Source organism: Ovis canadensis, chromosome 3 (assembly GCF_042477335.2).
Source record: "Ovis canadensis isolate MfBH-ARS-UI-01 breed Bighorn chromosome 3, ARS-UI_OviCan_v2, whole genome shotgun sequence".
Classification (NCBI taxonomy): Eukaryota; Metazoa; Chordata; class Mammalia; order Artiodactyla; family Bovidae; genus Ovis; species Ovis canadensis.
In genome coordinates, this window is record NC_091247.1 from 173,342,634 (window position 1) to 173,353,560 (window position 10,927).

General features: G+C 41.1%; 1 non-coding gene across 1 annotated transcript; it reads left to right on the forward strand.

Moving 5' to 3' along the window:
• Positions 1-7,914: 7,914 nt before the first annotated feature.
• On the forward strand, positions 7,915-7,987 carry TRNAG-CCC (transfer RNA glycine (anticodon CCC)). Its single transcript has one exon. It is a non-coding gene; the product is annotated as a tRNA-Gly (tRNA).
• Positions 7,988-10,927: the final 2,940 nt, after the last annotated feature.

Below are 10,927 nucleotides of genomic sequence, written 5' to 3' on the forward strand. Positions count from 1 at the left end.
TTTGCGACTCCATGGACTGTAGTCTACCAGGCTCCTCTGTCCATGGGATTCTCCAGGCAAGAATACTGGAGTCAGTAGCCATTCCCTTATCCAAGGATCTTCCCAACCCAGGGATCAAACCCATAAACAAAGGTAGTGTTCAAAATCCAGAAATTACATCATTGGGTGTAATCAGGTACTATCCCAGTCTGTTGTGTCCTGACTCCCTGCTTTGGAAGGTCCTGTCTTGAGTTTATGAGTACTGTAATTCCCCTGAAAGCCAATGACAGGGATTCTGTTTGTTATTGTTGCAAAATAAATTATCCTGAAACTTACCAGCTTAAAATAACATTTTATTATACTCACATTTCTCTGTCTGAAATTCCAACAAGGCACATGGGCATGGCTTATCTCTGCTCCATGACATTTAAGACTTTACTTGGAAAGACTCAAAGCCAGTGTGGTGACTGAATAGCTGGAGATGGAATCATTTGAAAGTGCAACTATCTGTCCAGGATGGCTTACTAGCAAGACTGTCCACTGATGCTCTCTGTCAGCTGGGCATTTAGCTGAGAGTATTGGTCAGAGCACCTATTCATGGCCTCTTCAACATGGTTTGTGTAACTGGACTTCCTATATGCAGACTGGCCTTCCTAGAATAAACATCCCAAGAGAACCTGAAGAAACTGCATGGTCTTCAGATGCAGGAGATGTGGGCTCGATCCCTGGGTCAGGAAGATCCCCTGGAGAAGGAAATGACAACCCACTCCAGTATTCTTTCCTGGGAAATCCCATGGTTGGAGGAGTCCAGTGGGCTACAGTCCATGGGGTCATAGAGTCAGAAACAACTTAGCAGCTAAACAACAATAAGGAAGTCCTTGGGCCAGTTCATTTCAAAGAGAGGGAACATAGACCCCACCTCTTGACTGAAGGGGTGTCAAAGATTTGCAAACATATTTTAAAATCACTAAATCAGTATTACCCATAATGAAAGAAAAATCTTCGTGAGAGGCTGAACACCAGTTCCTGAAATTCAAGTACTGTAGGTGATGTCTACACAAATGCTGAAATCACCATAATGAGGCTAGTATTTGGAGCAAAAAGGAAACCTATCAACCAGTTGTCAAAGTCTTCAGAAAAGAAATATGAAGGAATTTCTGGATGGTGGCAACAGGGTGTAGTACATGGCAGCAACATGCAGGGGTAGAAGATGTCTTAACCAGATGTAGTTATTATTAAATATAATCAGGTATAGTCATAATCTGTTTCCTCCTGTCTCCTCAAAGGAGGAGACTTTTTCCTCATTATAGTAGATGTGTAATGATCTGCCAAGGCAATGGGCCTCCCAGATATGTCATCCTTACCTCTGTTCCCTGTAACATTTGGAAAGAGGAGAATGACATGACTCTCTGAAAGGGCTGCAACAGGTTCAATGTCATCTGAGGAGAGCCAGGGTTCAGGTTAGGCAGAGACAAGAGAGTTGTGTGATAGCCTCAGGATTATTTTACAACAGAATCCAGGCTCCAGAGGTTCCAGTAAAGTGAGTTAGGAGGGAAGACAGCAAAAGAAGGAAGAGATAGAAGATGAAATTTAGCAGTGTTTGTGGTTGCAAGTAAAAGGAAAAAAAGCACATAGAATTAAATCAAAAGGACATTTATTGTATCTAACAAGAAATCTTGACAGAGACTGGTCCTGGATCCCTTTGATTCTACCAGTCTGTCATCTACTATGTGTAGCAATGTCTTTCTTCATAATATAAGTATGTCTGTCCCAGCTACGTGTCACATCCTTGGAAATCAATATACACTCTTGAAGCAAAGTGAAAAGAAGCAAAAGAGACTTTTCTACTCACTTGCCTTTTTTTTTTTTTTTAATGAGGAAGGAAAGCTTACCCATAAGCCTTCAGCTGACTTCCCTTAAATTCCACTGTCACACTTTCATCCCTACGTCAATCACTGGCATAGAGGAAGAATGATCATGCCTTAAAACAGTGATTCACCTCTTAGTCTGGACAGGTTGCTACCCAAACAACAAAATCATGTCAGCCAGGAAAAGGCAATGACTACTAGGAAGACAATCAACAGTATCAGTCATGCTGATGGATGGAGCTTCAAGTAATGAGATCAGTTCAGTTCAGTCACTTAGTCGTGTCTGACTCTTTGCAACCCTGTGGACTGCAGCACACCAGGCTTCCCTGTCTATCACCAACTCCTAGAGCTGCTCAAACTCATGTCCATCAAGTTGGTGATGGCATCCAACCATCTCATCCTATGTCGTGCCCTTTTCCTCCTGCCTTCAATCTTTTATAGCATCAGGGTCTTTTCTAAAGAGTCAGTTCTTCACATCAGGTGGCCAAAGTACTGGCGCTTCAGCTTCAGCATCAGTCCTTCAAATGAATATTCAGGACTAATTTCCTTTATGATGGACTGGTTGGATCTCCTTGCAGCCCAAGGGACTCTCAAGAGTCTTCTCCAAAACCATAGTTCAAAAGCCTCAATTCTTCGGTGCTCAGCTTTCTTTATGGTCCAACTCTCACATCCATACATGACTGCTGGAAAAACCATAGCTTTGACTAGACAGCCCTTTGTCAGTAAAGTAATGTCTCTGCTTTTTAATATGCTGTCTAGTTTTGTCACAGCTTTTCTTCCAAGGAGCAAGCGTCTTTTTATTTCATGGCTGCAGTCACCATCTGCAGGGATTTTGGAGCCCAAGAAAATAAAATCTGTCACTGTTTCCATTGTTTCTCCATCTATTTGCCATGAAGTGATAGGACCAGATGTCATGATCTTAGCTTTTTGAAAGTTGAGTTTTAAGCCAGCTTTTTCACTCTCTTCTTTCACTTTCATCAAGAGGCTATTTAGTTCCTCTTCGCTTTCTGCCATAAGAGTGCCACAGTGAGAAGATGGAAATGTTAAAACATCAGGAGACTTAGGAAGCCCTCAGTTTACCCAAGTGTGAAAAGAAGGGTATGTACTCACTAATCTCCAAGGTCCCTCCAAAAATGAGAGCCTAATCGTCTATCAGTGACTTTTTCATACTAATACCTTTTCTTTTACCATGGCTATTTCCCCATATTTTATCTATCAGATTATTGGCACACTGACAGCAGGGACCTTGTTTGCTTTGTCTTTATATTCTACATGATCAGTAAATAGCTGAGGGTGAAGGCAATGCCTAGCACTCTTCAAAGCTTTGTGACGTTCTTTGTGAGATCAACCTGGTTTTCTCTCAGTACTTCCCCAAAGTGAGAGATAAAAATAAGACTTGATCATTGTTTCCCTATATATTGAGCATCCATCATGTAATTGCTATTCTTGTGGAATCCAAGAAAAGTGTAAGAGCCAATGGCATAAACAACTCTCACAAAAACAGGCTAGCACATGGGACCCACGCTGCATCTTTAGACAGGAGTGGCTGTGTTTCTTTCACTGTAACCTGGAGAAATGTATCCTGACAATGGCCTGGACACAGGACAGAGATTTACTTTTCTGTCTGTGGATTGAGTTGTAAAGGGCTAGTGGATGACTGGGACTTTCCTGGTGGCTCAGACAGTAAGAGAATCTGACTGCAATGTGGGAGACCTGGGTTTAATCCCTGGGTCGGGAAGATCCCTTGGAGGAGAGCATAGAAACCCACTCCAGTATTTTGTCTGGAGAATCCCCATGGACAGAGGAGCCTGACAGGCTACAGTCCATGGGGTTGCAAACAGGCGACCCAAGACAAGACTGTGGATGATGCTCAGTGGATGACTGAGAGAAGGTGACTGACAGAGAGAGCAGCAGTGGAAGAAGAGGTGAGACAGTATTTTTCAAACATGTCTGTTTTGTGATATAGAACAACTCACAAATTTGATTATCGTTTGGACTTAGCTAAACCATCATTATTAGTCAGAGAATTTTTAGTTATGGAGTCATAATTTTTAAAACTTGCTGGAGCCTCTTTCCAGTTGGCTGGTTTCCTGTGAGATTCAAATAGAAATAATCGGATAGAATGAATACTTGTTACATTAGATAATATATGTATTTTTAAATTTAACTCAGTGTTAGAAATTTGATATTACAGTTTCCAAAGAGTATAAGCACAGTTGGACAGAGACTTGCAGAATCCCATAATCCCAAAGATGGAAAAGGCTTTAAAGATCATTAACTTCAACCACTCTCTCAGCAACCTTGCAACATCATCTTGTATTGAAGTTTGAGCATCTCCAATAATGGAAAGTTCACCATTTTTCAAGGCAGCCCATTTTATCCATGGGCTCCAGGCAATTAAAGAAGTCTTCTTTCTATTAAATTTGAATGAATGAATACTGAATGCTAAGTCAGCTCAGTCATATCTGACTCTGTGACCCTGTGAACTGTAGCCCACCAGGCTCCTCTGTCCATGGGATTCTCCAGGCAGGAATACTGGAGTAGATTGCCATTTCCTTCTCCAGGGGGGGCTTCCCCACCCAGGGATTGAACCTGTGCCTCTTACACTGTCAGGCAGGTTCTTTACCACTAGCACCAAGACCCAGACTATTAAAGAAATCTTTCTATTAAACATATGACTCTATGAAGCTTTCTCCTGGTTTATTGTTTTAACTACTGAGCAAGTTTAATTTTCTCCCTTGTGATGGTCCTTCAATTTGGGAAAATAGTAGCATGACTTTTCTAAATCTTTCTACTATCATGCCACTTGGATATAAATGGGTCTTTCTGGATTCCTTTTAATGTACAGTGCCTACAAATGCTCAAGATTCTTATGTGAGAAAATAAGAGATCTTATCCTCTTCCATCTGAAATGCTCCATGTTTGTAGTTGCTGTATAATCTGTGACAAGCTATAATCTGTGGCATTATCAAAATACAACATTGTCTCCTACCTTTTACTGACGCAGGATGCAGCATGCTTGGGGCTGGTGCATGGGGATGACCCAGAAAGATGTTATGGGGAGGGAGGTGGGAGGGGGGTTCATGTTTGGGAATGCATGTAAGAATTAAAGATTTTAAAATTTAAAAAAAAAATAAATAAATAAATCAAATTAAAAAAAATGTAATCAGTGATAGTAAAAAAAAAAATGATATTTTTCTTACTCTTAAGTAACAGACATTCCTAAGGTACTTTTAGTTACAAACATAGGCTCAGTTCAGTAATGAAAGTGTCCACTTCGAGACAGGAATCAAAATCATCAACTTGGTCAAACACTTGGTCCTTTCCACTTCCTCAGCTGGGGTCAGCTTCAGGCTGGAAGCCTGCAGCAGGAAAGGGGTAGTGACTTCTTGGTCTTGTGACTAGTGCTGGGGAGTAGTTGGCTTCTGTTTCTCCACTTGTCAGCTAATTTCTGACCTTTACACAGATAAGATGAAAGGAAATGTCTTCAATCATAACCTGCTCTCTATCTCTAGGCTTAATAGGTGTTTAATTCTTTTGTGCATGGTGGTGGGGGGGGGGGGATGTTTTTGTGCACTTGGGTTGAGAATTACATCTCTAAGGACCATTTTCCTGAAAATCTATTGGCCCTACTACTTGTATCTCTACTTTGACTTGTTGTCCCAGTGATTATTACATGACACCTTTCCTTAACCTCTAGAATCCACATTCTTGCTGCTGAGGACATTCGTCTTACACAGGTAGATGGATTAAACAGGACTCAAGAAAACCTTACATTACCTCTTTCTCTTCTGTGAGGCCCACCTATGGTCCACTCCTCACCTCAACAAACTTTGGGTGTAGAAACTAGTTTTCTGTAGCCACCCTGAATCACAAAAAGGAAGCTCCAAAAAAGAAGCCCGTGTTCTCTTGTCAGAGAACCAAGAGTGGTGATTATAAAAATCCTCAGGTATGAGTCGGGTACCAGTAATTTCCCACCAACACCACCTAGTAGTATACTGAGCACAATGAAGTTCTCCAAATGGCTTCATGGAAGCTCCCCCCAGGGGAGCTGGCTGGAGACAAAGTTAAAGCTTCATGCTGTTTCATACTCATAAACACATAGCGTGAAATCTTATTAGCCGTCTTATTCTTTCAAGCCATATTGAATGTAGTCTTTGCCATCATCCCTGTGGCAGACTGCCAGTATTCTCCAAAATCTGCTCTTCCTTTCTTCCTATTAAAAAAGGTTCTATCTTTCCCATTACCTTAAGTGGCAGGATGCATTTTTTCCTGCCTCCCTTGCAGCTAGATGTGATCCTGGTACTAATTAATTTCTGATCAATAGGATGTAAGCAGAAGTGAAGAGTATCCTTGTCATTCCATATGTTTAAAGGAAACCACAAGGTTCAATTCCAGTTAAGATGGAGTGAGCACACCCCACACTATCTCTCCTACTTATTACAACTGAAAAGTCTGGGCAGAGTATATAAAGCAACTACCAGAGGATTCTGAAAAGTATCTAAGAGCATGAGGACTGGGTAAGAGGTTTAGGACCCCAAAACAACGCAACAGTGTTGTTACAGTTTGTTTTTGCCTCTTATATATGTTGACTTGGGCTCTGGATTAGCCCCAAAATGGAGTTACAAACAGGAAGCTCCAAAAGAAGCCCATGTTCACTTGGCAGAGAACCCAAGAGTGGTGGTTACAAAAATCTAGGCATGTGTCAAAACTCATAGGACTATACACCCCCAAAATGAACATTACACATGTAAATTAAAAATAACTTTAAAAAACAAAATAATTTTCCCTGAACATTCTTATTCCAATGCTTTAGGAAACTAGCATAAAATTGAGCCATTCTGCCAATGCAGGCAAGGATAACACCCTAGTGGATGGCAAAGAAATGGTGTGTGCAGCACACCCAGCAGAGGACTACTGTCTTGGAGGTCTGCTTTCTGTAGCAACTCCACCTCTATCTTACCTAATCAAATCTCTAATGGTCTTCACCTGGACAACAACTAAGGTGTGTCTGCTCCATCTATGGTCTGGTGGAGGCACCTGTTTTAACCTCAGGCACTATGTCAGCCAAGCCAATATGGGTTGTATTGAACTGAGCACCGAAGAATTGATGCTTTTGAACTGTGGTGTTGGAGAAGACTCTTGAGAGTCCCTTGGACTGCAAGGAGATCCAACCAGTCCATTCTGAAGGAGATCAGCCCTGGGATTTCTTTGGAAGGAATGATGCTAAAGCTGAAACTCCAGTACTTTGGCCACCTCATGCGAAGAGTTGACTCATTGCTGATGAGTCTGATGCTGGGAGGGATTGGGGGCAGGAGGAGAAGGAGACGACCGAGGATCAGATGGCTGGATGGCATCACTGACTCGATGGATGTGAATCTGAGTGAACTCCGGGAGTTAGTGATGGACAGGGAGGACTGGTGTGCTGCGATTCATGGGGTCGCAGAGAGTCAGACGTCACTGAGCGACTGAACTGAACTGAACTGAACTGATACAATATATTTGCCATGCCTCCCAAGTGAGTCACACCTGAAAATTTAATACTAATAAATATGTTGATAGACCACAGAGAGAGCCACAGGGCACCACTAACCTTTACTACAAGGAGAAAAGGAGAGAATGGAGAATGCTTACTGAAACATGAAGAACTAATAAAACTTTTCAAGTGGAATTTCTATCTAGGCTGAAAGCAATGAATTTAATCATCAAACAAATCATTAATCCATCTAATTATGTCAGGTCTAGCTTATTTTCCCCCATTTTATCCACAAGAAAATAATGGAAGATTTTTCATCAGCAACTTGCTAAAATGCAAATATACACTGTCTCTTGGATTTCTCTGGCATTCTAGTTTTTGAAAAGGCAAATAAAAAGTTAATTTAGCCAACAAAACTTGTTTTTAGTATGCTAAAATTTGTGTAAGTGGTAAACTTCCTCTACAAGGCAGACAAACACTATAATGATCAATTCTAAAGTCTTGTTCAGAAGCAAGTGTACCAGTCTGAGTTTTGCTTAATCTATGTTTAACATTTCTTTTGAAAATCAGAAAGAAACCTTTTCTGGCACTTCCCTGGTGGTCCAGTGGCTAAGACTCTGCTCTCCCAATGCAAGGGGTCCAGGTTAGATCCCTGGCCAGGGAAATAGATCCCACATGCCACAAATCAAAAATAAAAACTTTTCTCATATCCATAGTTTTCTGGTACATCTTTTCTTTGTTTTCATTCTTCAATAATAATCAAAACAGTTCAATGATCTGATTTTCAAGCTGTTCACAACCATGAAAAATAATCTGGGTTCACATGTCAAAAAAAAAATCACATGTAGTACCTGAGTTTCCTGTCTTTCTAATTCCTTATCCAGCTGAGGTTTCAGTCCTTCGTATCAGAATTCATTTACTCTTTTTCTCATTCACTCATTCAACACATATTTACTGAAAGTCTCCTATAAGAGCCAAGCTTTGATGAAAGTGTTGAAGATCCAGCAGAGAACGGAACAGACAAAATTCCCTCAAGGAGTCTACATTTAATCAAATTAAATTATAAAATTATAATAGAGTGTCAGATGGTGACCAGTTGGATGAAGATGTACATTGTAGGGAAGAGGAGGCTGGTATAAGTGTAGGATTAAAATTCTTAAATGGATGGTCAGGAAAGGAGTTACTGGAAAAAGGTTCACATGAGCAAAGGATTGAAGATGGGGAAAGAGAAAGCCATGTATATTTCTGGGGTAGAGGGTTCCAGGCAAAGGAAGCAGCAAGGACCAATGCCCCAAGACAGAAACATGCCTGACATGTTGGGTGAACAGTAAGAAGGACAGTGTTGTTGGATGGAATAAATGAGGGGAAGAGAACAAGGAGATGAGGACAGGAGGGTGATGGGCAAAAGACTACATAGGAGAGGGGCAGTCACCAAGAAGTTCTATATCACTTGATCCTCCCTGGGAATTTCCGGGTGAATTTAAGATATAAGTAACATAGTATTACTCTGACTCCATTCCAGGGGAGTTTCTTTAAAATATTTTTATTTAGCAAATATTTATTAAGTATCCATAATGTGCCAGGTGCCTTGCACGGGACTTTACAAACCTCCCAGGAACCTTACAATCTATTGGGAAATAAGTCTTTATAATTCACAATGGGAACTTCGGCTTTTACTCTGAGCAAGAAGGTATGCACTGATTTGAGGAGAGTACTGGCTTTGACCCAGGTTCTAAAGGGATCATTATGGCTGTGTTGCTAAAAATAGATTGTAATAGTTCAGGAAGAAAACAGGGGAAACAATTAGGAGGATACTGAAATAATCTATGCAAATAAAGAATGCTTCAACAAGCATAGTAGTGGAGAGACAGTGCCAGAATCTGGGTACACTAGAGTCTACAGAATGAATGTATGGGCTCCCCACGTGGTGCTAGTGGTAAAGAGCCCACCTGCCAGTGCAGGAGCCACAAGAGACAGGTTCAGTCCCTGGGTCAGGAAAGCCCCCTGGAGAAGGAAACGGCAACCCACTCCAGTATTCTTGTCTGGGAAATCCCATGGACAGAAGAGTCTGGTGGACTACAGTCCATGGGGTCACAAAGAATTGGACATGACTAAAGGACTGAATACCACACCACCACCACCATGACAAGAAAAAGAGGAGTCCAGAATGGATCCAAGGTTTTAAGTTTTTGTTTCTCCCTCTGAGGAATCAAAAAGAAAGAGTCATCATTTTCTTAGCTGGAGAAAATAGTGTAGGAGGAGAATCGAGTGAAAAAAAAAATCAAGGGTTGTGTTTAGGATATTTTAATTTTGAGAAGTTTATTATATATCCAAGTAGAGGTGATGAATAGGCAAGACTTGGAATATATCCAGATGTGAGACAGGAATCAGGGAGTCATAAGCATATAGACAGAATTTAAAACTGTGAAGCTCTATGAAGTTACCAAGGAAGTGAGTGAAGACAGAAAAAGAAAACACCCAAATTCTAAGGCCTGGGGCACTTGAACACTTAGAACTGAGGAAGACAAGGAGAAATCAGCAAAAAAAAAAAAAAAAAAAGGAAGAAAAGGACTGAGAAGAAGCAGTCAGGAAGGTAGAAAAAGAAGTAACCAGGACAGTGAAGTGTATTAAAGCCAAGTAGAAAATCACACCAAGGAGAACAGTGATCAAGAGTCCCTATTAGGAAATGTCAGACAAGGACTAAAGACTGACTATGTGGAGGTCATCTGTGAGCCTTACAACAGCAATTTTGGTGACATGCTGGTCCAAAAAGAGTTAGAAGTCTGAGACTGGAGCAGCAAGACCAGACATATTTTTCTGTAAACTTAGGAGAACAAGGAAATAAGCTGAATTTTGGATTTTTGTTTTTTATTTTTTAGAGAAGGGAAAAACCACAGTTTTGCATGATAGGAATAATCCAGCAGAGCACAAAAAAGGTATAATTTTAGAGGGGGGAAAGAGAAATTTCTGGAACATTGTCCTTGAGTAGGTAAGGAAATGGAATCTAGTAAGCAGGTGAAGAGCTTGGCTTCAGACAGGAGCACAGAGGAACTATGTGTACTGCTTCTACCATTTATTTTTCCTAAGTAAATCACCAGGCCCCTCCTCTTGTAGTTTTATCATTCCTATATATCACATCTACTGCTCTTTATAAATAAGATTTGAGGTTTTATCCCCTGTCCATTGATCAGGAGAACTGGATCCTTTGTATTCACTGAGATACTTCATTGTTCTAGGACTGTCCTGAGCATGTGAGATGCAGCTCTGCCCTCATAGAGCTGGTACTACCAATGTGCCAGTAGATACACAGATGAAGAAGATAAATTTGGGTGGTGATGAATGCAAGAACAGAACCACCCTGGAGTAAAGAGGGTGGGAGCTTGTTTAGAATGAGCCAAAGGGTCAGGGAAAGCCCTCAACACTTGAGCTGCAATCTAAACTTTGAGAAGGGACCTAGTGTGGGTGAGGGACAGATGCTGGAGCTGGAGGGAGAGATGAACAAAGTTCATCTCTTTCAAAAGAGAAGTTCTTTCAAAAGAAAAGAACAAAGAGAAGCCCAGTTGCCTTAGAGTGTAGTGAGCATGACATAGGGAAGTGACCAAAG